This window comes from Nyctereutes procyonoides, unplaced genomic scaffold (genome assembly GCF_905146905.1).
Source record: "Nyctereutes procyonoides isolate TBG_1078 unplaced genomic scaffold, NYPRO_anot_genome, whole genome shotgun sequence".
Lineage (NCBI taxonomy): Eukaryota > Metazoa > Chordata > Mammalia > Carnivora > Canidae > Nyctereutes > Nyctereutes procyonoides.
In genome coordinates, this window is record NW_026575160.1 from 19,659,277 (window position 1) to 19,687,152 (window position 27,876).

At 42.1% G+C, this 27,876-nt stretch overlaps 1 long non-coding RNA gene across 2 annotated transcripts in view; it reads left to right on the top strand.

The window, feature by feature from the left end:
• The window catches only part of LOC129502901 (uncharacterized), a 39,265-nt gene extending 15,601 nt beyond the window's left edge, over positions 1–23,664 (top strand). Inside the window, exons 1-4 of one of the 2 annotated variants that reach the window (XR_008663069.1) lie at positions 12,472–12,593; positions 14,403–14,551; positions 16,226–16,372; positions 22,309–23,664. This is a non-coding gene — a long non-coding RNA (uncharacterized LOC129502901). Of the gene's footprint in view, positions 1–12,471; positions 12,594–14,402; positions 14,552–16,225; positions 16,373–22,308 lie in introns of those variants that run through there. The other variant, XR_008663070.1, reaches the window with a different exon arrangement.
• Positions 23,665–27,876: the final 4,212 nt, after the last annotated feature.

Below are 27,876 nucleotides of genomic sequence, written 5' to 3' on the forward strand. Positions count from 1 at the left end.
AAGTCTTCCAGAGGAGATATTTCTTTTAATTGTGGCATCAATACAATTTAAAGTGGATTTGCTGAGGGAGAGCCTGGGTGACTCTGTCTGTAAGCAGTTGGTTCGGGTCATGATCCCAGAGTCCTGGGATTGAGCCTCATGTAGGGCTCTCTCTGCTCAGGGGGGGAGCCTGCTTGTCCCTCTCCCTCTGCCTCTCACCCCTGCTCATACTCTCTTTCTCAAATAAATAAAGTCTTTAAAAATAAATAGGGCAGCCCAGGTGGCTCAGCGGTTCAGCGCTGCCTTCAGCCCAGAACGTGATCCTGGAGACCCAGGATCGAGTCCCATGTCAGGCTCCCTGCGTGGAGCCTGCTTCTCCCTCTGCCTGTGTCTCTGCCTCTGTCTCTCTCTCTCTCCCTCTCCCTCTGTCTCTCATGAATAAATAAATAAAATCTTTAAAAAAATAAAAAATAAAATAAAATGGATTTGCCTCCTCTGTTCCACTTCCATTGATGTGAAGGAATGGTCTCTTGAACAAAATGTGTGTGTCTTCTCAGAGCCCATGACACCTCTCTCCTGGGCATTGTGGATTCATGTTTACATAATGAAACTAAAGAAATAGAGGATGGGAAAGGGCTTAAAATTCAATTTAGTTTCCACTATCCATAAAATACCAGCCACCACCAGAAGGTGGCTTTCCATCTCAGCTCAGAGAATGTGTGCACAAATAGATGGGGACTAGGCAAAAGTGAGAGGTAGGGAGACTTGATTAGCCTCACAAAGCCTCTCAACTTCCCAGAAAGAGTCCTACTCACTTCTCTTTCTTGTTGGACTTCATCTCTTTCTGCTGCCCTCAAGCCCCTCAGTTCCGATACTCCGGGACAGTTGTGTTTTCAGCTCAGTGCCAGGGAATTTAGTTCAACATGTTAACTCCCCTCTGCAGTTGTCATTTTTAATTATGAGAGGAAGGACTCTACCCTTTTAAAGGCATTGTGAGGAGCCTAAGGGGTACTGAGGACCCAGAAAGGAAACTCATTTAGGGACTCTTGACCAAGAGAAACACCATCTGAAAATGCCTAAGCTAAGGAAACTGAGTTTAGGACATCTGCTTTTGGCCCATTCTCATTAACCACCATGTCCTTGGAGACTGGTTTTCCTCCTAATATGGTGAAATATGCCAAAAGCAAGTAAATTCTCCTGTGGGATTTAAAGGATTTAACTGAATCACATGGAAAGTTACCAGATCTTCTGAATGATTTATGTGGTGGAGGCATGGTTCTATTTGGATGAACTTCGTGCTGTATCACAGGAAAAAGTAAAATATTCAATATATACTCACCAAGTGGTTCCAAGGATCTTGCCTTGAAAAAAGTCAGTTAGTTTCAAAGGTTAGTTTAAAAATTAGTTTAAAAAGGAATTACATTTTTAAAGTAAGAGTTACCACATTGCCAATCTTTTTCATCAGTGCTGTAAATAAAGTCACTTTTTTTGTTATCATATCATTTAATTGCTCATAAGTAAGAAAAGGTGTGCAAGTTTGGTCTTAATCTAAGATTTAACACATTGGATGGAAATGTGAAGTCTCATAAAATTTATACCAAACACTTAAGACATATGAGATAAATTTTAGAAGCTGGAAACCACATGGGAATGCTGGGTCCCAGACACGTGTCCTCCTTCCCTCAAAAATCTACAGCATCTCTTAAAAGTTGAAGCTCAGTTCCACTTAAAAAGTCACCATTTCCATTCTCAGCCTATTTTGAATTGGAACAACAGAAATAAAGTCTTCTGGATTCTATTCACATCTCAGTGACTTTAGGAAAGTCCACTGAAAAGTATTCTTCTTTAAACATTCAGTTACCATTTACTATGAAGATCTCTCAGAAAGCAGTGATATTTTTCAACAGCCCAACAAAATATATTGTGAGAGAGTCAGGTAAAATTGTACAACTTAAGTCTTGCTCTTCAAAGACGTCTTCAATGGGACAGGCAAGAATTATCAAAGAATCTTACTTTATAATAAAGAAAAGAATGATCTGTTTTTATTTTCTTATTTTTTTGTATTTTTTTATTGGAGTTCAATTTGCCAACATATAGTATAATACCCAGTGCTCATCCCGTCAAGTGCTCCCCTCAGTGTCCGTCACCCAGTTACCCCATCCCCCCACGCACCTCCCCTTCCACCACCCCTTGTTCGTTTCCCAGAGTTAGGAGTCTCTCATGGTCTGTCTCCCAGTCTGATATTTCCCACTCATTTTCTCTCCTTTCCCCTTTAATCCCTTTCACTATTTTTTATATTCCCCATATGAATGAGACCATATAATGTTTGTCCTTCTCCGATTGACTTACTTCACTCAGCATAATACCCTCCAGTTCCATCCACGTTGAAGCAAATGGTGGGTATTTGTCCTTTCTAATGAGTAATATTCGACTGTATATAGAGACCACATCTTCTTTATCCATTCATCTGTTGATGGACACCGAGGCTCCTTCCACAGTTTGGCTATTGTGGACATTGCTGCTAGAAACATTGGAGTGCAGGTGTCCCGGCGTTTCATTGCATCTGAATCTTTGGGGTAAATCCCTAACAGTGCAATCGCTGGGTCGTAGGGCAGGTCTATTTTTAACTCTTTGAGGAACCTCCACACAGTTTTCCAGAGTGGCTGCACCAGTTCACATTCCCACCAACAGTGTAAGAGGGTTCCCGCTTCTCCACATCCTCTCCAACATTTGTTGTTTCCTGCCTTGTTAATTTTCCCCATTCTCACCGGTGTGAGGTGGCATCTCATTGTGGTTTTGATTTGTATTTCCCTGATGGCAAGTGATGCAGAGCATTTTCTCATGTGCGTGTTGGCCATGTCTATGTCTTCCTCTGTGAGATTTCTCTTCATGTCTTTTGCCCATTTCATGATTGGATTGTTTGTTTCTTTGCTGTTGAGTTTAGTAAGTTCTTTATAGATCTTGGATACTAGCCCTTTACCTGATATGTTATTTGCAAATATACGATCTGTTTTTAAAAAGAATAAATGTGGGGGATCCAAATGGAATTCAGGTCATCATGGTTATGTTCTGTACTCCGGTAAGTGCTGCATGTCTCAGATGTATTGGGAACACTGTGGGATCACTCCGTGTGCCTGCTGTGTATGTTTTACCTAGCAAGTCTCTACTGAGCAGTACCCTTCACACCCAATGGAAACCAGCAATAGTCCAAGGAAGGCATTTGGATACTTCCTTAAAGTAAGTGACTAATCTTCTTGGTTTAGAAATGTGTTTTTTAAAATCTTAAGTTTATAGTTCATTTTGAGAAACTGACTAAAGGCAAGAAAAAGGGAATATATAATATAATATAATATAATATATATAATATATAATATGCACATTGTATTTTGCATTCAGTTCTGGGTTTACAAGGACATCAAGGCTAGAACATGATTATGGGAGAAATTTCATTAGGTCTACTTAAAGAATACCCATGATAGGCAGGAAGAAAGAAGAAGGATTCTGACATTGGGCAAGGACATTGGGCAAGGCAATTCCTTATACTAGTGACCAGTTGATCCAACCCATCAGAATAACCTTCGCCCTTGCTTTTCAGGGGTTTATAAAAAGGAGTAATAGGAAATGGCACTGCTAAGAGATTTTCAGAACTGGAAATAGTGTTCAATTGGCTCCGGAAACAGATAAATATAATACATACCAAATTCAAGTTTTAAATGCTATTCAAGCCAGAGAAGCAAAAGAGGGAATGCTGATTATTTGGGGGAGAAATAGTGAGGAGTGGGGTGGGGAGGTAATAGAAAGGGAAGACCAGATGTTCAATTTTCAACATCAATGTTTCTGAAGCCAAGAATATACTGCTGACCCAGGCATGATAAAATGTGCAGGGATTTCCAGCAATCCAGAGTCAGCTGACTTGTTTAAGGAGGAAAACAACAATTTTAAAATAATAAAGTTAGGCTGTAAATATAATTTTCTTATCTGGGATTCTAGTTATTTATAGCGCAAAATGAATAGCCACATAAAGATCTTATTGTTTCTCATCAGAACAAACCTCAAGCCCTGAGAATGCCTTGACTTCAAGAGGTTATCAGAAGAAAATGTTGTATTTTTATGTGATAGACTGACATGAATCAAGACACTATATCCAATTATATCCAAAACAACAGAAATCTTCATCTTATTGCTGGTTATGTGGCAGTACTGTTCTCCTTCCAAAAGCTGATGGCAATGATCTCTTTTGCTTTTCATTTGAGCCACTTTACAAGTTTGTTATCGTTGCTAGACTAAAATATTTTACCAGTAACACTGACTGAGCTATACGTTGCCTAAATAATGTGATATTTTATAGGTTTGGCTGTCTAATGACACCACTTAAAAGTTTGTGCTCTGCCCACTGTTGATTTGCCCTTGCAATTACCAAACTGAAGAAAAATGGCTTTTTATAAGGACATGAGTCCAATTGAAACTTTGCAAGATTGGAATCATTTAATTTTTGGAGGTTGTGTTGCATCCAAAAGCCTTCTGTGGTTTGTGCACCCCAAGAATGATTTTCTATCCAAGTAATATTTGAATAAAGCAATGGATAACAACACATCCTAGGTTTCCAAGAAACCTAATCTGGTGCAGGGGTGGGAGTTCATTATCTTCTTTAATACCACCCTTTTCAGTACAGATTGGTAAGAAGTTTGTTTGAAAGCTTGTCTACAGAAAGAATTTTATTGCAATAACCACATCATACAACAGAAGTTATCAATTCTATGTTAGGTATTAAAAGTTACCATCCCAAATACGGCTATTTTCTTTCTTGTCAAAATATACAGTTTGTATTTTTCAATACCCAAGAAAAAGCAGATTATTTTCAGCAGAAATAATGCTGCTATTCTTTATCTCCCTCTTTATATAAGATAGACAAACATATTTTTGCTTTCTTCTTGGAAAGAATGATCTCATTAACAACTGTATTTTTCCAGATACAACTTTGGTAACCTTGATAAATACATGGTAACTTTGTGTTGCACCTTGTTGTTGATGTAAACCTTTTTTTTTTTTTTTTTTTTTTGGGATGTAAATCTTTTATAGTACTTTAAAAATCCCAGTTTTCTTCGGCTTGGGCTATTTATTAACCCTGCACCTTAACCTGTCCTGCATTTCCTCCAGACAAAATTAAATCCTGTTCGAAGCCTCTAGAACTGAAACGCTGAACAAAAAGGTCAGAGATCATAGGGAACTTTTACTGAGAAAAAAAAAAAGATTTTCAATAAAAATCTGATAAAAATAGGGTTTGTGGGTAAAGAGGGTGGCAGTGCTTGTTATATTTTTTTATAATCGACCTCAAAATATTTCAATATGTATTTCAAGGTGATAACTTTTTTATGTTAGCTTTTTTTTATACCCCAAGTTGGACTAGTTACTAATTGAAGCTACCTAAGAAGGAGTGGTTGGTTAGCATTTGAAAAACTCTAATCATGGGTCTCCAGGAAGTTAACACAGGGTGTGGTGGGCAGCTTCCCAGTATTCTTCCTTTTACACAACCTCCTCCCCTTAAATGTGGGCCAGACCATATAACTTGCTTTAATAAAGAGAAAGCAGCAAAAGGGATGAGATGTCACGCCTGTGATTAACTTAGCAAAGATTGTGATTTCCATTTTGCTAGCATTCTCTGTCTTGCCTTCTGGGCTTGCTGTTTCTGATGAAGCCACTGCCATGTGGGTGAGGGGTACATGGCAAGGAATGAAGGGTCGCCCCCAGACATAGAAAATCTGAGACAGCTCAATCCAAGAACCCACAAAGAACAGACTCCTGCCAACCAGTGCCTGAGTGAGCTGGTCTCCTTCCTGAGTTGAGCTATGAGGTGAATACAGACCCAGCCAACACCTTGATTACAGCGTGTAAGAGGACCTGAAGCAGAGCACCCCACTGAAATGGGTCTAGTATCCTGACCCACCAAAACTAGGAACTAATAAATGTTCTTTTAAGCCATCAAGTTTTGGGGTAATTTGTTATGTTGCAATAGGTAACGAATATACAAGAGCTGCAAGGATCCTGCCTTAATCTATACTAGCTGATCTAACTGTATACTTACAACTCAATTATACTCCAATAAAACTAACTACAAATGTAGAGTGGAACATTTGCTAAATATCATAAATCATATTAGGAACACATGTACATATATCTGTGAAAGGAGTGGTGTATACAAAATAAGAGTTGGCTAGAAATAATGTAGAGTACCTTGCCTTGTGTGTAAGAGGCACAAGAATATGGTAAGCCCAGAGTGCAGTACTCTTCTTGGTGGTACCCTAGACCTCAGATTCTTGTTCAGCCCTGGATTTGGCCATCACATGGAGGGATTATGTGGCTTGACTTGACTCAGGTTAGCTAAGATCTGCTACTAGAACACTGTGGCCTTTGTCTCAAGTAAAACCTTCAAGCCAGCTTCTTGCCAAGGAGTTTGAAGGATGGAGTTGATACTTCTCTGAGTTTACAAGAGCAGATTCTGAGACCTCTTCGTGCCTGCATGCTAATGGTTGCTTGTTGGCGAGGCAGGATTTGGTCAGAGACTTGCTTTCATTATAATGTACTACTACTGAGGATATGAGAGATCTGGGGTTCTCGCCTTTTTCTAATAGAGGTTAAAGAAATCAACCAAGGGATCCCTGGGTGGCGCAGCGGTTTGGCGCCTGCCTTTGGCCCAGGGCGCGATCCTGGAGACCCGGGATCGAATCCCACGTCGGGCTCCCGGTGCATGGAGCCTGTTTCTCCCTCTGCCTGTGTCTCTGCCTCTCTCTCTCTCTCTCTCTGTGACTATCATAAATTAAAAAAACAAAAAAGAAATCAACCAAAACAAATGGACAGACTGTGAATAACCAAGCTGACATGGGCTCTTCTGTAATCTCTGATATGCCAAGAGGCTAGCTCATCAGACAGCTGGCTGACTCCCTTGCATGATAAAGTGGTCCCTGTGTGTCCTCAAACATTTTTCTTTCTTATGGCAAATAATTAGTTAAACTGGTCCCTCGATAGAGCCACCAGTTCATTTAAGCAAACTCAGAGAAATAGTGGTAAGTTATTTTTTCACTCAGAAACCTTCCATGGCATCCTGTTTCCCCAAAACTAAGTCTAACTCCTTTGTCTTGAATATAAGGCTCTTACAACTTTTGTTTTCTACTGTCTATCATATGTTAAATCGGAGAACTTAAAAATGAGTAGTTGTTGTATTTTCTTGCTTCTCTGTCCTTATTTAATTCCATCTATCTGAATGATCTCCCCACCCATTAGCTTTGGACAAGTGGTGTCTATTGTATCTGAGGCCCTTGGATACAAAGATAAATAAAGTATGGTATGCCTATAAAAAGTTGATTGTTTATTGTTTGAGTTGGCCGTATCAACAAGCAATTTTAGTATAATTTGGTGAGTGATGTGATAGGTTTCCATGGGTTATGCCAATTCTTTGCGGCTCCTATTAGAAAGTGGACTCTTCTTCCCCAGCTCTTGACCCTAGGCTATCCTTGTGTCTTCTTTTGACCTACCGAATGCAGTAGAAGTGGCATCATGTCATTTCTGAGCCTTGGTTTCCGGAAATATCACAAGCTTCTGCGTTCCCTCTTAGAACCAGGTGCCTGTAGAGAAGTCCTGTTGAGCCTGTGGGAGTATGAGAAGATGTGTGGAGTAGAACCGAGGAACTTCAGCAGATGGCAGCACTATCAATCATGCTTTTTATTTTTTGTATCTTGTAATGTTCTGACATCTCAGGGATTTCAGACCTGGGGAGACACTACCCCTCCCATGGCCAGCTAATTCCTAGAGGTGATGGTCAGCTTGCCTGGAGCATGCCTTTCCTTTGTAGACTGCTTGATTCAGTGCCAAGCCTCTGCCTACCTGCTTAACTCATTCTCACACTCCAAGCTAATATTTCCCTTGCCCTAAATCACCCCAAGGGCAGCTATCAGATAGCTCAGGACAGCCCCTAGGTCCCAAAGCCTGTTGAAGTTATTCAAACTAGCCAATCCTAAATCCTAATAAAAGCTCTGGTATAGGCTTTCCTCTTGCTCCTGCTTTTGCTTCCTGACCAAAACCTGGTACTTCCCATGGAGCCCTGCATGGTGTGGCATGCCCCCTTCTCTTGTGAAATGTAAGTAGTGAAAATCTTTCAATAGTATTAGACTTTTGGTGTCGTGACTCAATGACCTCCATAAATTAAAATCCTGCAGGTACAAATTTTAGAACAAGCACCAACTGGCTGGGTTCTCCAGCTTCAGTCAAGCCTTCAGATGACTACAGCCACAGGAATGGTTTCAGGTGAAGCCAGCAGAGCAACCTGCCTAGCTGAGTCCTGTTTAATTATTAAGTTATGAGAAACTAAGTGTTAGTGGAATATAGAAAAAAAAATGTGCTGTAGCAGAAAATAACATTGTGTATATTCTTTCAAGTCATCGGATTTTTTTTTAAGATTTTATTTATTTATTCATGAGAGGCACACACACAGAGAGAGAGAAAGGCAGAGACACAGGCAGAGGGAGAAGCAGGCTCCATGCAGGGAGCCCGACATGGGACTCGATCCCGGGACCCCAGGATCACACCCTGGGCTGAAGGCAGCACTAAACCGCTGAGCCACCCAAGCTGCCCCAAGTTATCCGATTCTGATTCCATGGAAGCTGTTTAAGAACTCTGTAATTTGTTGACAACTGATCTCAATCTAAAATAATTTTTGTCTATAGATATGCAAATGAATTCTGCCCAGTGGCTGGACAAGCTGTCCTTTCCCCTAAAAGTTAATATTATGCCCATTTTCATCTTCATTTCAACATTCCTTTACCCCATACAAACTTATGTTTGTCTTCTTCTTTGAATCAGTATAAATTTACCTGTTTCCCTCATTTAATTCTTAATTTATTTTTTCTTTTTTAAATTTAAATTTAATTAATTAATATTGACTTAAACAAATCTTAAACACATGCTCATTTTATATCTGTAGGAGAGTCATGATTTTACCATACTTTGAAATTATCTCTTATTGGGATACCTGGGTGGTTCAGCAGTTGAGCATCTGCCTGTAGCTCAGGGTGTGATCCTGGAGTCCCAGGACTGAGTCCCACATCGGGCTTTCTGCATGGAGCCTGCTTCTCCCTCTGCCTATGTCTCTGCCTCTCTTTCTCTGTTTCTCTCATGAATAAATAAATAAAATCTTTTTTTTTAAGAAAATTATCCCTTACCTTAACAGTCATTAAGTTTTGAGGGACAGAAGTGGATAAGTCAAAGCAGCAATAGATAACTGAATTGATTGCTGACATCCTGTTTGCCAATATTTCTATTATGACTAATAGAAAATACTATTTCTTTGTGGCATAGATGATAAGCATTTATGAAGGAAGGCATTGCTATGATAGCCCTGTAACATTCCAACTAAAGGGAGGCAGTAGAGTGATGAGGTTAAGGGCTTTCACCACTTAATATGCTTTAATTCTAGCCCAGACTTCAACCGGTGTCAGCTGCATAAACTTAGGCATATTTGTTAATAACTCAAAGTCTCAATTTCCTCATGAATCAAAATCATCCTTTAGGCATAGGATCATAGTAAGCACTAAGACTGTGTAGCAGACACCTTTGATTGCCCACCTGCCATCTCCTTCTTCATTTCTGAACAGAACCCCAAATGAATCTAGTGGTCCATGTTATCCTCAGCTCCAGAGAAATGTCCAGACCTGTATAAACCAAGGAGTCCATGACCTTTCCCTGGCATCTGCATTTGCTCAGAAGAGGGCACAAGATCAAGTTGGCCCAGTCATACAAATAGAAATGATTTGCATCCCCTGATGGGAGAGAGAATACTTTTCTGTTCTTTTCTTTTTTTTTTCTTTCTCCTGCTAAGTGTAAACCGGGAAGCATATGAACACTTATTGCTGTAGGCAACCATCTTGTAGCAAGAGGCAAAACAGCCTTGGAATAGAGCCTCTGCTGACAGAAGAACAGAAGGACCAAAGCTCTAAGCTTAAAGCCTGACCTACAGTCATGGTTCAGTTCATGGGATCTAAGCAGCAATCTAGGTTCTATTGAGTTGGAGAGGAATACTCATTTGAATCTGCACCAAAAGGACTGTAGAGTGTTGGCCAGTGAGGATTGGAAGAGCTACTCCATTTCCCGTATATTGTGTAAGGAAAGTGCAGTTTTATCATCTGACCAGCCCTAAATGATTGTTCTCCTCAAAACCAAAGCCCAAATACAATTGGGACATTGGTCTCTGTATTCATTGCCTGTAGTCGTAATTCATTTGTGTCAAAAATAAAGACTTTTTTTTTTGCCAAATTGTTGAAATTATAATTTTTAAGAGTCTGGCAAAGAAGTATTTTCCCATCAGAGATAGCATTTTTACTGTGATTTTTGCCCATTACATTATAAAATAATAATAGTCAAAGTCTTGCTTCTGGTAATAGAGTATCATTTGAGTATCTGCTAGCACTACCACAAAGTGACACTTCCAATTCAAGCCCTCTCTTTGGGATGTGATAACAGAATTAGAAATTTTTGCTGCTGGCTAACACTTAGCATATTAGATTTAAGCTTCCAAACATTCTTCTGAATACAGTTTTGCCAAAATGCAGGCATGCACGCATACACACACACGCACATGTGTACTGCCTTTTTTTTTTTTTTTTTTGAGAAAACACAAACAAACAAAAACACATGAAGGGGGAAGAAGCACACTCTTTGATAAAGCACAGTCTTGCTTTCTTCCAGCCTCTTAAAAGTGGGATAATGAGGAAAGCCTCATTAAAAAATGGGATAAGGGATCCCTGGGTGTCTCAGCAGTTTAGCGCCTGCCTTCAGCCCAGGGCGTGATCCTGGAGTCCCGGGATCAAGTCCTGCATCGGGCTCCCTGCATGGACCCTGCTTCTTTCTCTGCTTATGTCTCTCTCTCTCTCTCTCTCTCCCGCCCTGTGTCTCTCATGAATAAATAAATAAAATCTTTAAAAATATAAAAATAAAAATAAAATATGGGATAAATTGGGGGTTCATCAAAAGTGATAACCTCCTTTTGTTTTTTTTTTTTTTTTGCTGGAATTTTGAAATAAAGTAACCAGCTAGAAAATAAATTAAATTTTGGGGAAATGGCTAAAATTACATGCTTTTGAGCCACAGGGCTGATTCTTGCATGCTTTTTTTTTTTTTTTTTTTTTTTTGATGATCAGTTTCATCTCCTAATGAGATATTATTCCACATTTTCATTTGGGCAAGTTTTAGCACTCCTCAGCAGTATCCAGGAAAATCACCACGGTCAAATCAGCTTGGGTTCTACACTAGAATCTAACCCTTCTATGATCATTCAGTGACTAGAAAGTCAAAGTCCCAGTTAGGGTTAAATGTAAAATCCTGTCTGTTGGTACAATTCATTAAGAGACAATTTGACTATAATAGCTACTTAACGTGTCTGCAGTATATTTTCACCATAGACAAAATCAATAGAGATGATCAATAAAAAGAATTATCACAAATTTCCTGACAACTCCATGGTGGCAGCAGCTGGGAAGCCATGGCAAAGGGGCAGGCTGCTCTGCTGGGCTGCACTTGGAGGGGGAGTGTCTCCCAGCCATTGGAAGACAGTCTAGACTGATTATCTCATAGTGATAGCCTTGTGGCTCCTCAAGAGAGTTGTTTACAGTTCCCTCTCCAGTGTATCCACTAGACCAATACCTTGATCTCCTCCTACTTCCTGCCCTGGCTCCAAGCCCATTCCTACATGGAGATGGGATGGGGTGACACCCCTGAATCTGGATTGTTTTGATGTTCATTCTTGGTAGCCCCATCAGGAAACTCTTTAGACCAAGGGCTGCCAGTTGATAATTCAAGGTAAGGGAGGTTGTTCCATGGAGTTAGGGCAGAAAAAACACACTCTTATTCCTGAATTCTTGAATTATTGTTCAGGGTTTTTGTGTGCGTTTACCTATTTTATCCAGGTTCAAGCCATCTTACAGTAATGACAACACATATAATACAATATAAATAAAATAGGAAGTCAAAGTTCTATATGAGGACACATGGAAATATTTAGTTGCTACAACTGAATTACACAAAGGGACATGGAAAAAAAAACCTGAAACACAAGGTTTGTTATATGGTTCTTGACTAAGAGGAAAATACACCTGTTTCTCAGTCATGCCTGGCTTCTTCCTTTCTCACTGAGCCAACTTATTCAGGTAGTAAAGATGTCCAAGTCTCAGAGAGCCTCCCCAAAAGCCTATCATGCACCTGAGTTTCCATTTTCTTGGGACCCTTTTCTTCAGCCCTTTGCCTAGGAAGGTGGCTGTGTCCAAATCAACGATATGGATGGTAAGTTCTCCCTAGGTAACACAACAGAAACTCTTGTGGGGGGAGATTATTGCAGCTACTCTTTCCTTTCTTCTTGTGACCTTAGCGTGGAAGCTTGAGGGACTGTGTTTTTGCTTCCATCTTGCAGCTTTGGAGGAATGGGCCAGCGGGAGTACAAAGCTATAGAACTAGACCACTCTGGGATTACTCTTTCCAGACTTCTGGTTGTGTGAGAGAATCAAATGCTTTTATTATTGAAGACCCTGTTGGGAATTCAGTTTATTGCAGCTGACCAAGTCCTACTGATACAGGTAGGGATATCATTAACTTGATAATATAGGACAGTTGGGGCTTCCCTGGTGACATGAGTAGCAATGCCCAGGGCTGGAATGCTCCTTCTCTGACCCCAGAGCCAGAATACTTACTCCCTTTAATTCTTTAATCCCTTTATTTTTTTAAAATTTTTTAAATGAATTTATTTCTTATTGGTGTTCAATTTACCAACATACAGAATAACACCCAGTGCTCATCCCGTCAAGTGCCCCCCTCAGTGCCTGTCACCCATTCACCCCCACCCCCCGCCCTCCTCCCCTTCCACCACCCCTAGTTCGTTTCCCAGGCTTAGGAGTCTTTATGTTCTGTCTCCCTTTCTGATATTTCCCACACATTTCTTCTCCCTTCCCTTATATTCCCTTTCACTATTATTTATATTCCCCAAATGAATGAGAACATACACTGTCCTTCTCCGATTGACTTACTTCACTCAGCTCTTTAATCCCTTTAAAGTTTAATTCTTTAACTTTACCTGGGACCCTGTCAAAAATGGAGATTCTTCTACTTCGCTCCCAAAGGTCCTACTCAGGAACTCTGAGCTGGGGTGGAAGGAACATCCATTCTAAGAAAGCAGTGTGGGCGGGTCTGATGCAAGGCCTTCCCGAACTCCAGGTTAAGACTCACTGCCCTATGTTACCTAACTGCCCAGTCAAGTTCAACTCTTTGCAAAGTGTACTCTTTTTCCCACCACTTTGGGCTGATCTCACTACAGCATCCACACTCCCACTCCTACCCCTCACCCTCAACACAGGAGTAAATTTAGACACAGACCTACCTTAGCAGGAAGACATCAGGTCTCAAGTGGGGGGGGGGGGGGCGGTCTGAGGCTGAGAAGTAGGAACAATCAAGAAGGAGAGGCGAGAGAGGAATAGAGTCGGCAATGTTATAATAGCAATGTCTGGTGAAGATGGGAGCTATGCTGTGGTGAACACAGCATAAACTAGGAAGTTGTTGCATCATTACACCTGAAATGAATGTAACATTGTATGTCAACTCTATTCAAAAAAGAAATAGTGAGACATCTCTTCCCTTCACTTTTTTAGCAATATTTTCTCTTTTTTAAAAGATATTATTTATTTATTCATGAGAGACACATAGAAAGAGGCAGAGACATAGGCAGAGGGAGAAGCAGGCTTCCTCTTCTCCCATGGAGAACCCAATGTGGACTCGATCCCTGGACCCTGGGATCATGCCCTGAGCTGAAGGCAGATGCTCAACCACTGAACCACCCAGGCATCCCATTTTCTCATTTGTTAAACTGGACATCCTAGGTGGTCACAGAGTGAAACAACCATATCTAAGCCTTACTTATTCCACCAATGGCCAGCTTATTACATGGATGTCAGTTCCTTGAAGAGTAGGAAGGTGAAATCATGAGGAGTCTTTCTTTTGGGGCAACATGTAGGGAAGCAGTAGGGGAAACCATTTGCTCTTTCTTTCTTTCTTTCTTTCTTTCTTTTCTTCTTCTTTCTTTTTTTTTTTTTAAGAAACCCATGTGGTTCATTGTCAATCACCATAGATCAGTTCCTCCTGGCTTTGCCTGAGAGACACAGAGTCCAAACTCAATATTGCAGGAAGCTGTGAAACCAAAGTTTTGAATTTTTCTCAAGAATTTTATTTTTAATAATAAAAAAAAAACCCAAGCCCATGTGTCCCATAAAAATAAATGAATGTTTTCACTCTTGAACCAATAAAGCAGATGAAAGTTGGAAGCCACATAATGGTCTCTGTGTAACTCATCCTGGCCATGCAAAGACTTGGAGAATCAACGATTTTATGTTTTGCAGATGGGGGAAACTGAGGAAACACCAGGTTCATGTCCCCGGGAGTGGCTGTCAGCAAGTTGCCTGCCAGGTGTTCTAATTTGGAAGAGCAGCTCTCTTGAGGGTTGGAGAAAAGCCCAGATTTGGTAGCATGGCAAGTTCAAGCCTAGCCAGTGAGTTCAACTACATTTCCGGCTAAATCCTTCTTGCTCCTAATGACCTGTGGTTCTTCAGAGGGTCATGTTGCCTCATGCCTTTGCACATGCTGTCCTTTGCTGAAACACTCTCCTGCTCCTTTCCCACACAGCAAACACCCACTCGTCCATTGCTCACTCATCATCAGAAGTTGTTGGTGCTCCTGTGTGGCCGCGCTATCGAGCCCTACCGCCCTACCACCGCACTCAAATACCTGATGACATTTACATGTTCTCACATATCTGGCCATCCCATCATCTCCTCCCAAAACATGCATGGGCCATCTTAAAGGCTGGATCCTGCTTAATTCATTTTTATGTGACCCAAGTTACATAGCCAGGCACAGAAGGGATGTTCATTAAATGCTTGTTGAAGGCATAAGTTGGTGAGCTGATTGCAGACAAAGGATAATGTGGGAGAAATAAAGATGACCCTTCAACTCCATCCTTAAAGGACAGTGGAGGAAGAAATGGGAAAGAAGATGCCCATTTAGCTTTCAGGCCAGACCTTTCTTAGGAGCTGGGTCTCTTCTCTTAGTCTAAGGAATGTAAACATCCAGAATCTTTTCACTGAAAATAACTTCTTCCATTAAAAAGAAGGAGGAGAAAAACTGACAGTTACTTGGGAAAATGATTTCTGCTGGGCTGCCAGGGACCATGTTTGTGGCTATGGTGGGTATTTGAGCAAAGACACTACAAGGATGGCTGGGATCACTTAAGGCCTACCCCATTTGGGGGCAGAGTTTTTTAAGGCTTTTCTTTCCTTGGGAGGAAGTCACACCCCGGCAGTTGCTGTCACGCTATGCTCCGTTTAGTCCTGAATGAGAAAACCCTGGGCTTTGGCAACATCGCCCCCGTCTTGCTCCTTTAGTACAAAGGCTGGGAGTTGAGTAACAGTCATCCAGCAAGAGGGATTTTCCCTTTAGCCGGCGGGTGTCAGCCTCCCCACCAGGGGGCTGGAGTCAGGCCTGGTTAAGGTATTTACCCAGGCCTCCAGGCAAGGCAGCCCACTGTGATATGCGCTGTCCTGTGGACTTTCTTCTCAGGGATCCGTAGATCATTTTATCTCTAAGCAACCTCCCCCCACAAAAGGTTCAGGCATTTGAATTTTCATAGTGGGTGACCGGGAAATTGAGAATGATTATTGATGAAAGACGTGCACGAGATGGAGTTGGAAAGAAAGTTGTGAATCTTTAAGTAGACTGAACTTTGCCCACTTCGGTGAGGCACAGTAATACCAAAGACAAAAAGATGGAATTATGGTAGGGGGTGGAGATGGGGGAGGTTGTGGAATTAACCTTCACAAGGGCCTGGGCTGGTGCTGCTGCCTCATATGTATGATTTCACTTTATCTACGCAAATACCCTCGAGCCCTGTATTAGCATCCATTGTACACAGATGACAAGCTGAGGCTCAAGGGGGTAAAGGGACATTCCGAGGCTACATACCTAATAGATGTGGGGGTCAGGATGTGAATATGGTCTGTCCATGTGCAGACTATGAGCAAAGTATAAGAAGTAGGAAAGTTGTTAGGAAAAAAGGGAGAGGGAATTATGTTGGGCAGTTTAAGCCCAGGTCAGTTGACAGTCCTCGAAAGGCTTTTCTCTGCCAAGCATCAACCCTTTTAATTGTCACAAAACTTCCACTTTGTAGGTGAGGAAACTGACATTCGGAGAGGTCATGCCACCTGTAGAAATGACCAAATATTTCTGGAGCGAGGACTCAAACTCAGGTCATCTGGAATCCTACTCCATTGATAAGGAAGGAGAAATACACATGTGGATAAAGGAGCAAGAGAAGGTAAGAGTGAATTTGTAGAGTCTGATGAACTGTTAGGAAAATAATGTCCTCCCAAAGCCACCAAATTAGGTAGGGGGGAATCCATGTGGTTTCAGAGATTAAGAGGGAGCGATGGCCAGAGGAAAAGGAGCAGAGAACAGATGTAAGCACTTCCTGCTGGAGCGTGACACCCCCTACAGGTCATAGCACCCTCCTCTCTCCTCCCAGATCTTGGGATAAGTGCAAGGCTTACCAATTGCCAGGATATTTTCAGCTCCTCTGTGGTGGTTTCAAACATGCAAACAAATTCTTTGACATTTGTCCTTTACCCTCGGGTTAAGATGGGCTTGTAGTTTGCTTATAACCAATAAAATACGGGAAAAGTGACTGCAAGATTTTTGGGGCTGAGTCATTAAAAGCAACCCTGTTGCCACCTTTTTTGTTGGGATACTTAACCTTTGCAGTCCTGAGCTTCCATGTAAGAAATCTGACTCTCATGCAGCTGCTACTCCATGAGGAAACCCAGGTCATGTGTTCCCGCCAATAGTCCCAAGTGAAGTCCCACCAATAGCCATCATCCACTAGCTATGTGAGTGAAGATCCTTACAGATTTCAGTCTACAGATTTCAAATCACCTTGTCTCCCAATTTTTGTAGTTTCCTAGTCAGACCCCAGACGTCACGGAGCAAAGGTAAGCTATGCCCATGGTACCCTATCGAAATCCCAACACATGGACTCCATATGCATAATAAAGTCCTTGTTTTATGCCACCAGGTTCTGGGGTGGACTGTTGTGCAGCATTAGTAACCAGAACATCACCACAGTTTATTTATTTTTAGAAGCAGCCCATGTCTCCTTCCTTGTCCCCCATACAAAGCTCTTACTTTTCAATAAACTGTGTGGACACAAGTGGTGGCAGTCCTCCAACAAGTACATGAGCTCATCCCATTCTTTGATGAGGGCCCTGTTAGACTGGCAAAGATGAGCCAGCTACTTTACGACTGCCTCTCCTAACCAGGCTCCCAGGCTTCATTCCCAGCCCCTTTTCCATCCTTCACTTCCAGCTGACAGCTCCCCACCCCCTTCTCTGCGCCTCCCCTTTAGGATGGCAGATACCTTTCAGTCCATTCGGGCCCCAGGGTGAAAGCTTCCCATCAACTCTAAAGCCATTTATGTAGTTCACGCCTCCCATTCCTCACAACCCCAGGGGCAGCTCTGGGCTTTTTGTGAAAGTGGCTGGTATGAAGCCACCTTAGTGAGTATCTCTTTGGCTCAGGTTCTACCCTACTGGCATAATCCCATGGTTGTTAAAGTTCTTCAAAGAACGGAATGAACTCATTTCTCTTAAATTAGTGCCTGGTAGGAGATGTCTCATTTTCCCAGCACAAAGTTCATTATGGTACCCCAGTGCTAACTCACCATTAGCAACCCTTTCAGCCAGTAGACAGAGAAGAACGTTCAGAGTCTAAAAAAGAACTTGCTTGCTCTCTTTTGTTTGCTTGTTTGTTTGATTATTTATTTATTTATTTATTTCTGGAGCTGACTCTGTAGTCCAGGATCTACCCAGCATAGTGTGCTGGCAATCTTTTCGATTTACAGAGATCAGTGTCTACTCTACTTACTAGTTACATAAGCCCTCTGAGTCCTATTTGCTCATCTGCAAAATGCAGATAATAATTCCCATCCAGGGTTACAATGAAGATGGACCGAGTTAACACTGGAAGCCAAGTTGGCCAGAAGTTAGGCTGGTTGAAGGATATGGTTTAAGATCTTGTTAGTATTTTTATCATGGTGGTTGCTACTATTCATGGTTTCCCTTCAGGGAAGTCTCATCAGCTCTACCTTCCAAGTAAATTTCAAATTCAGCTACAACTCATCACCTCTGCTGCCAATCATCTGGTCCAGACCCTGAGTACCTCTATTTGCATGGCTTCCATACTCTCCTATCTGGTCTCCTGGTTTCACCCTACTTGCCTTTTTGCCCCTCCACACAACAGCTGGAAAAGTCAGGTTTCATCCCATCCTGTCACTTCCAGGTTCTAAACCCCACCATCACTTTCTTTCCTGCTCAAAGTAAAGTTTTTTGCAGCAGTCTACACATCCACACAAAATCAGGCTTCCATCATCTCTATGCCTTTATTGTTTCCTCCTCTCTCACTCCCTCCTTTCTCTTGCTCTTCCTCCAACAGTGAGTACCTGCCCTAGAGTCTTTGTACCTTCTGTTTCTCAGCCTGTTAAGTGCACAACCTATGCCTTTATTTCCTTCAAAACTTGGCTCACATGACATCATCTTGTTGAGTTCTTCCTTAACCATCCTATTTAAAACACCTTCACTGCCTTTTTTTCTGCTTTATTTTTCTGCAGTCGATCATCTTCCAATGTGCAGTTGACTTATCCATTTATGTTTATTATCTATTTCTCCTGACTAAAATAGAAGCCCATTGAAAGCAAAGGCCGTGATTGCTTATATATTGCTACCCCCAGTGCCAAACACAGTACCTGCCATACAGTAGACCCTCAAATATGAGGTTGAATTGGCAGATCACAGAAACAACTTACTTGGCTGTTTGCTGCTATTTTATATTAATGAAGATGACTATGTGCATTTACAGCATCATCGATAGTTTTGTTTAAGAGCACAGTGCTGCCCGTACTTAGTTGGAGAATACGCTGATGATAAAAGCCTTGAGTGAAAAGCCAATTGAAGTCAAAGCATGTAGGAATAAGATCCAGGTCTTCTGTTTGTGATTCAGAAGGCCCCCAAGAACCAAGTGGACTCTCATAGTTTGCAGGACCTAATGAGAAATAAAAATGCAAGTGGCCCCTTGTTCAAAATTATTAAGAATTCTAAGACCTTGACAGCAGATCATTAAACCAAGTGTGGGGCCCTTCTAAGCACAGCTTGCGTGAATATGATAATGGCCTCACTCATTTTCTACAACCGTACATCTTTTTTGCATCCAATGAAAACAAACCTTAGCAGGTTGGTTTAGGGAACTGTATCCACACTAATATCTATTTAAATTGCCATGAGGCTAGAAGAGTTAAGGGTGTCCATTCTGCCTGAGGTGCACTGGTATTCAAGTTTCAAAATAATCCACTTTTAAAAAAAGATTTATTAGTTTATTTGAGAGAGAGAGAGAGAGAGAGAAGACACACAGGAACAGAGGGAGAGAGAATCCTAAGCAGACTCTGCACAGAGCCCAGTGTGGAGCTGGCCACCATCTCATGACTTGAGCAGAAACCAAGAGTCAGACACTCAACAGTCTGTGCCACACGGGAGCGCCAATCCACCTTTGTTTTGTCCTGGTTTATGACAACCTCAGTTTCAGAGCAGGGAGATGAAAAGATAACTAAATTATTGCTCCTACCCCTTAAATAGATTCCAATCTTCAGTGAAGACGGCACTAAATGCTGAGGCTGGAAGTGCCCTGGGGCAAGGGAACCAGGGATTGCTGCTTCTAAAAGAGAGCAGGTCATTTCTGGTCCATCTTCACTATCACCCATGGGCTGACCATCAGCAGTAATCTCTGCTCAATGGTCTGCAGATACAGGCCAAGCCTGAGAGATGATCTGAAGAAAAAGAGTAGGGACTGAGATCATGGTCCAGGTTAGAGGCAGGACCCCAGGCCTCCAGATGCCATCAGGTAACTCTAGCTAATGCTGAAGATGCCAGCTGGAATCCACCAAGCCCTTGCTGGCCAGGTCAGCTCCTTTCTTTCTTTCTTTCTTTTTTTTTTTAATTTTTTTTAAATTTTTATTTATTTATGATAGTCACAGAGAGAGAGAGAGAGAAAGAGAGAGAGGGAGGCAGAGACACAGGCAGAGGGAGAAGCAGGCTCCATGCACTGGGAGCCCGATGTGGGATTCGATCCTGGGTCTCCAGGATCGCGCCCTGGGCCAAAGGCAGGCGCCAAACTGCTGCGCCACCCAGGGATCCCGGTCAGCTCCTTTCTATGGGATTTTTATTCATCTTTCAAAGGAGGACCATATTGTTCAGAGGTTATTTTTGAATATTAACCAAACTTTAAACATTTGCTTGCGTTTTGAATTTTTTGGAGTCGGGCATTATAAAAAAACACAAGCTGCTGGCCCCTTTATTCACATTTTCCTGAAAAACAAAGAGAAGCTTTTTGTGTATTTTCACTACAGGTCCATCTTGACCTCTCAAATATTTTAAATGACCTGTTCTTTGGCGAGGGAATATGGGTTGGTTGATTGAGGCTGCTTCTAGGCACCCCCATGAGTATTTTTAAAAACCAAATCACAAACATCACAGTTGAAATAAAGAAAAATGTAATAGAAATGCGTTGCTTAAATTCTAAGTTATTTCTAGACTTTTAGAAAGTTCCAAAGATGAGATGATTTGGCCACAAAGCTTTTAAAAATATTAAATGAAATAAGCAGAAACATTAGTTCCACATTTCAAGGACAATTTATCACTAAACAAACCGATTTGAACCTCAGGAGATCTTTCTTATAAGACTTCAAAGACTTTTTGTAAAGATAGCTAAAATAAATATCATACACTATTTTAAAAATTCTATGTACACTTATATCTTAAAGTGAGCTGCTTTTTGTGGGTCAGAAGTAACCCATTTGTATAGGAGGACATGTGACCATTCACATTTACAAGGGTAGACTTTCCTCACTCCTATTTTTGTCTTTGATCGGGGCTGTTAACATTTCAAGGTAGTTTGGCTTGTGATGATAGCTTAAATATGTCCATTAAACTATGGGTATCAGTTTAATAGGGAGTGAAATGTCACAAGGTACTAGCCTCTGGTAAAGACATAAGAATTTAGCCAAACACATTTGGAATCATAGGTTTTTCCCCTTAACATAAATATTCTGGGAATTTAACTTTCTCTCTGGATCTCTACCAGGTTCCTACACAAGTAGGACCAACTTTCATTTTGACCATTGTGATTCAGATATGGTTCAAGGAAGGAGACTGGGACAGACTGGGGCATGCATGACTGGGGTATGGAACTGCCTTGTTTCTCTGCAACCTTAAAAACACTAACACATTTTTAGGTATGGATACCAGAGGCCAAGGAATTCCTTCCCCTGCAGAATAAACCCCAAGGAAAGCCAGAGTCGCAGGGGAGATGAGTTGGCTTATCTTAATGGCGTTGTTCATCTGTCTCCACCAGGCCAGATAGCACTTCGAGCCTGGAAGCCAGGACCAGCTTCTGTCCTCCTTTTCCAAGCCCTGCCCCCACTTTTCTCCTTTTGAGATCCACATTCTTTCCTTAGATATGTTAATGCCCTCTTCAAGTAGCTACCTGGGGCAGCCTCTCAGTCTCCTCCAGAGGACTTTCTATCTCCAGTTAGATGATTTATGGCTTCCAGGGAGTTGAAGGCTCAGAAAGTAGCCTGGTTTCCCTGTTTCCAAGTTCCGGAGGGTTGCAGGCAGAGGGAACCACTTCTGTGCCCCAGATGTGTCTGATAGGGATTTTAAAGCATTCATACTTGGATTGAGCTAAATTCAGGGCTAGGACCCCCAACGAGCCAATGTTTCTAATTGATAAAAATTGAGAGTAAAATTAAACTAACCAACTCATTTATAATTGATAAAAAATTATTAGGGTGAACCATAGGAAAGTGCTAGTATGTAACCATCGTTACTTACAAATATAGCAGTTTCCTATGGTTCTACCTAATACTGTAAAATATTTTCAGACATTGACGAAGAGATATTGAACGCTTTTTTTGTTTTGTCATTTCATTGTTTTGTGTTCTCTTAACTTCTTTTCCTGTACCCTCCATACCTGTACTAAGACCACACACACACACACACACACACACACACACACTGACTTAATCTTCCTCTTTTGGGACTTTAGAGAATTAAGAAGCAAGATGAGAATAAGGTAACACATTTACATGAATGTGTTGGGCAGTTCTATGCATGATTCTTTTCATATTTTCCCTCTTTCCCTCCTCTTCTCCAGCTCTTCCCGAAGTCATTTCATTAGCTTGAAAGCAATGAAGACAACCTCACAACAGGCTGCATGTGTGTGGAGCGAGCCCCAACTTCGAATCACAAAGATCTGGATTCTGCATTTGGTCTGATTATTTCTTGGTATGTTAGCATACCAAGCATACCACATCTTGGGCAGGTTTCTTAACCACAATGTTCTTAGTTTTCTCAAATGTAAGATAAGGGTAATGATATCTACTTTATAGAGTTGAAAGCATCGAATAAGACAGTGTATGTAAACTACTTAAGACTGCCTGGGATATAGTAGGTGCTCCAAACTTCTGTAAAACCAAGATTAAATTTTCCATCCCTTGGTTCTTCCAGCCTCCATGTCCACCCATCTACCACATGCAGCTCAGAAACCAAAGTGCTGCTTTAGTTGAAAGTGACATGTGGCCTGGGACATTGGCTGTCTCAGTGGTCACCAGTCAGCTGGGTGAGTCATGGCCAGCAGAATTTCTGCTGCTTTGGGTAAGATAACTTGCAGCTGGGGAGGCACAGAAGTGGCTTTGTGGCATCAGTGACATTTGGGCTGGTCCCTAAGGATGGTTAGGATTTAGACTCACGCTCTAGGCCAGCAAGGTCTCATTAAACTTTCTGCAGTGATGGAAATGTGCTATCATCTGCGCTGTCTACAATGTGTGGCTATTGAGCACTGGCAATGTGGCCAGTGTGACTGAGGAGAGAATTTTAAATTTAATTTTAATTAATTTAGACAGCCACAGGTGGCCAGTGGCTATGGTATTGGGCAGGACAGGACTTAAAGGGCTAGGCAGAGGAAACAGCGAAAGTAAAGTGACAGAAAAGGAAAACCATGAGGACAGGCGTGGGTGTGGCACATGTTTTAGTTTGGCTGCAGCCCAACCTTTATGAAGGACACTGATTGTACCGGTAACGGGAGAGGGACATGTAGCAAACACTCGTAGTCAGGGTGAAGAGTTTCAATGTTCTTTTCCAAGCCGTGGAAGCTGGGGCAGGTCTGTGAGCAAAGGAATTACAGCATGCTGCTCTACATCAGAGCGACTCATCTGGCAGGAGGCAGGGGAGTGTAGTCCCTGATTGGACCACATAGAAGCTGGAAATGGAAGCCCTTGAAAGTGTTGCTGCAAAAACCCCAGGTGAAGCTCTCCCTGCATCTGGGCACCGTATGAACGGCTCTGCCTGGATTATCCTGTGTTATTCCAAGGCAGGTGCTACCAAGAGATCCATTTGCAGACCAGGAAATGGGTTTACCATCCGTGAAGTTACATATCCTCAAGTAAGTACAGAAATACAAATTTGAACCCTGGCCTGTTGGATTCCAAAGACCAAAAAAGAAAGTATCGAACTCCACTCTACCTCTGTTTGATTTTATTTATTTATTATTTATTTATTTATTTTTAAAGATTTTATTTGTTTATTCCTGAGACACACACACAGAGAGAGGCAGAGACATAGGCAGAGGGAGAAGCAGGATCCCTGCGGGTAGCCTGATGTGGGGACTCGATCCCAGGACTCGGGGATCATGACCTGAGCCAGAGGTAAACGCTCAACCACTGAGCCACCCAGGCACCCCTCTACCTCTCTTTTAGTTCTGCCTGGGGAAAGTAGGAGAAGTGGTTCCCCCCACCCCCACCCCCTACCCCCAGCAGTGTGATGGGATTGAAGACACAGAGTCAACCCTATGGGTCAGGACTTGACATTCATCCGACTGGGCGTAGCTTTACTCAGGACCTGGGAAAAGGAAACTCCTCTTGCTCTTCCAAACGCACTGAATGGGACTCGCTTGTTTTCTTGCCACTCTCCCTGCTGCCTTGGTGAAAGCCCAGATTAAGCCATGGCTGAGCCCATTACCTTGACTGTTTGTGGGCCAGAAGAGTTATTACCTGCATTTGGGGAATTCTCCAGAAGAGTGGAGACTTACTTCCTTTTTCAGATCTCTTCAATTTGCAGTTACCTGATTTCCCTGATACAGGCTTTTAAAATGCTTTTACAATCTTTCCTTAAGAGGCAGCTCAGTGTGGCGTTAAAGAAAGACACCCATTCCAGAACCAGGACGCCTGTGTTTGAACCCTGGTCTACAGTCCGACTTTGAGCAGGCCACCGACAGACAATACCCCCTATCTCCCCACCAGGGTTTTAGGGATCGAGTGAGTTACAGGTACCTAGTGTGCTTTTTTATTACAGATGGCTTGCAATTTATTGTATGTGGTTTGCCAAAAAGCGTGTGGGGATGGGAGCAGGGGTGCCCCAGGGTGGCCGGGAGGAGGAAGACGCAGCTCTTTGGATGGGAGCCAAAAGGAACTGATGGGAGAGAGGGCAAAGAGACCAGTTTTCTAAGTTCAGAATAGAGAAGCCAATCAAACGTAGACACCTGCAGAGAAGGGAAGGGAGGCGAAAAGGAAACCGCGGCAGGTAGCGGGAAGGACAGTTTCTCCGCGCGTGGGAGCAACCTCTGCGCGTCCCTGCGGGCGGCGGGACTTGACCGCCGCGCGGGGCTCGGTGCTGCCACCTACAGGCCTGCGCTCCGCTCCTCCGCTCGTCCCTCCTGCGGCCTTTCAAGGCTTCTGCCCTAGACACAACAGTTCTGAAACACATTTCAAAACGTTATTTAAAAATAAATAAATAAAATTATTTATCCATTCATTAGAGGCAGAGACACAGGCAGAGGGAGAAGCAGGCTGCACGCAGGGAGCTCATGTGGGACTCGATCCCAGGACCCCGGAGTCACGCCCTGGGCCGAAGGCAGGCGCTCAACCCCTGAGCCACTCAGGCGTCCCCAAAACGTTATTTCTAAAAGGAGGTCAGTGCGAAATAAAATATGACAAAACCCCACACGCAGAAATGTAGAAATGTCACACCCCGCGGGCCAGGCACTGGGTTAGCAGCTTGGGACGTGCTGTTGCATTTTATCCCCCTAGAAGATAGCCGCTGCATGATGATGCCCATTTCGAAGTAGGTTAGGGAGTCTAATACACAATTGTTCAGAACCTGTGCCACTCACATTCCAGAGGCCACATGTATCACATAACACAGTATCCAATAAACTATTTTTACACCTTTCCCAAGCATTAATTAAAAGCCTACGCAACTGAGTTGACCGAGGAGGATCAATAGGCACAAGAGCTTCTGTTTGCACATCAGGAATGCTGCTTTACTTTGGGTTCTTCTTCTGAAAATCTGGGCTCCTCAAATATAGATGCTATGGCAGAAATGTTCACTTATACAAAAGCGAGTTAGGTCTTTATTTCCAGGGCGCAAATCTTTGTCTGTTTGTAGATGAAGCTATTCCTATTCATTCAAGCCAAACTAAATGAATTAATGTTGTAGATGAACTACAAAATTAAGTGCCCTGTCTAGTTCTTACCAATCCAAACCCTATCGATTACTCGACATTTGCGCACACTTATGCTACAAAGGTCATGTTTAAATCAACCATCCTGTGGTACTAACAGTGCTTCTCAAGCTTTAATGTACATACCATTCACCTGCGGACCTTGTTGAAAGGTAGATTCTGATCCAGTGACTCTGGGATGGGGTCTGAGATTCTGTATTTTAATTTTTATTTAAGATTTTATTTATTTACTCATGAGAGACACACACACACACAGAGAGGCAGAGACACAGGCAGAGGGAGAAGCAGGCTTCATGCAGGGAGCCCTAAGTGGGACTCGATTCCAGGACTCCAGGATCACATCCTGGACCGAAGGTGGTACTAAACTACTGAACCACCAGGGCTGCCCAAGATTCTGTATTTTTAACAAGCCCCCAAGAAATGCAGATGCTGCTGGTTCAACAATCACACTTTGAGTTTCAAGGAATTTGAAGATCTTGAAGTGCCTTTGAATCATGAAAATAAAAATCTAATTTGTGGCCTATTAATTGTATTTTATTGTTTCCTAATGCTTTGAGAATCAGTATACCGTGTGTATAATATTTTATAACCTAGAACACTGAATGTACCAGAAAATTTATTCCTTCACTTAGGCTGGCTTATTAACTGTCCATTGCTAGATAAACCTGAAGGCCTTCAAGGAGTAATAGAGGCATCATGAAATTATTTTTCAAACTCTAGGGGAGAGTAATAATCATATTAATGTAAGAAAAATTTGTTAAAATTACGCTTATCACTTTTTCAGGTTTTTCAAACTGACTCTTCTGCCATCTAGGGAATTCATTATGTGGAGTAGAGCAGTAGACCTAGTGATTTAAAATGAGGAAGCACCTTTTTCATCACTCTGATCTGGATGTTCATATATACTTATGCTTATCAGAGTGTCCAGATGTTAAGTAGCGAAAAGTAACACGTTCACACATGATACAGAGCAAAGACCTATTATGATGCCCAAAGGACAAGCTATTTATAGCAGTAAAGAATAAAGTGACCCATAAATAGACTGCCATTTACTTGTTTGTTTTGTCTGGGGTCCACTAAATGGCATCTGTTAGTGTGACAATAGCTAATGCCCAGCAATTATTTCCATCCTGAACCTCACTGGGGATGAGAAATACAGTGGAACTAGATCCTCTGTTTGGAATTGATTTCTTCCCCCACATCAATTAAAATATTCAGTAAAGGTATTGGGTTCTCCCCTACTCCCTCCCATTTACACAAATAAGATATATACATTTAAATAGCTAAATATAAATGACTGCCTTATATATATTATATTCTCTATATTCTAGAGAGTGTAATATCTCAAATTAGGGTAGTGGAAATTATGGCAACTTTAACGAGAAGAAAATGAAATGTGGTAACTTCAATGGGAACAGAGCACCTGCTATGCACACAGTAGTTTTTTTTTTAAGATTTTATTCATTTATTCATGAGAGACACAGAGAGAGAGAAAGAGAAAGAGAGACAGAGAGAGAGAGAGAGAGAGAGAGAGAGAGAGGCAGATACACAGGCAGAGGGGAGAAGCAGGCTCCATGCAAGGAGCCTGATGCGGGACTCGATCCCAGGACTCCAGGATCACGTCCTGGGCCAAAGGCAGGCGTCAAACCGCTGAGCCACCCAGGGATCCCCCACAGTAGTTTTTCAATAAATGTGGAGTGACTGACTGCCTTGGACAGCCTTAAGATCACCTGTGAGCTATGCAAGGACTGACATGGATTGTGAAGGTAAAGGTAGACTCCAGAGTGGGGAAACAGGCTCCTGGTATCCCTGTCCTGGATCTGAGGGGTCTGGCAAGACCAGTCTCTTTCCTCCCCTGCAGATCTTACTCTAATGCCCCAAGTTACCTCCCTTTAGCTTTAGTGTTTAAGATTGAGTTATCAATGATAGTAGGTGCTAATAGTACTTAGATATTAGTGTATTAACTTTGTGATTATTATTGTCAATAATATTTATGTTGGCCAACATTTATTCAGGGCAACTATGTGGCAGATTTTAAGCAGAGAGCAAAACGTACTTTCCTCTGAGCTTATGTTTGAAAAATCCAGAAGTGCTGGGGGCACGTTTTCAGTGCTGGGCCAATGAATGTGGTCAGAGGGATAAGTAGTTATAATTGGCCCAGCTTGAGCCACATGATCTCCCCGTTTGCAAGAAGTGTTTGGGGGT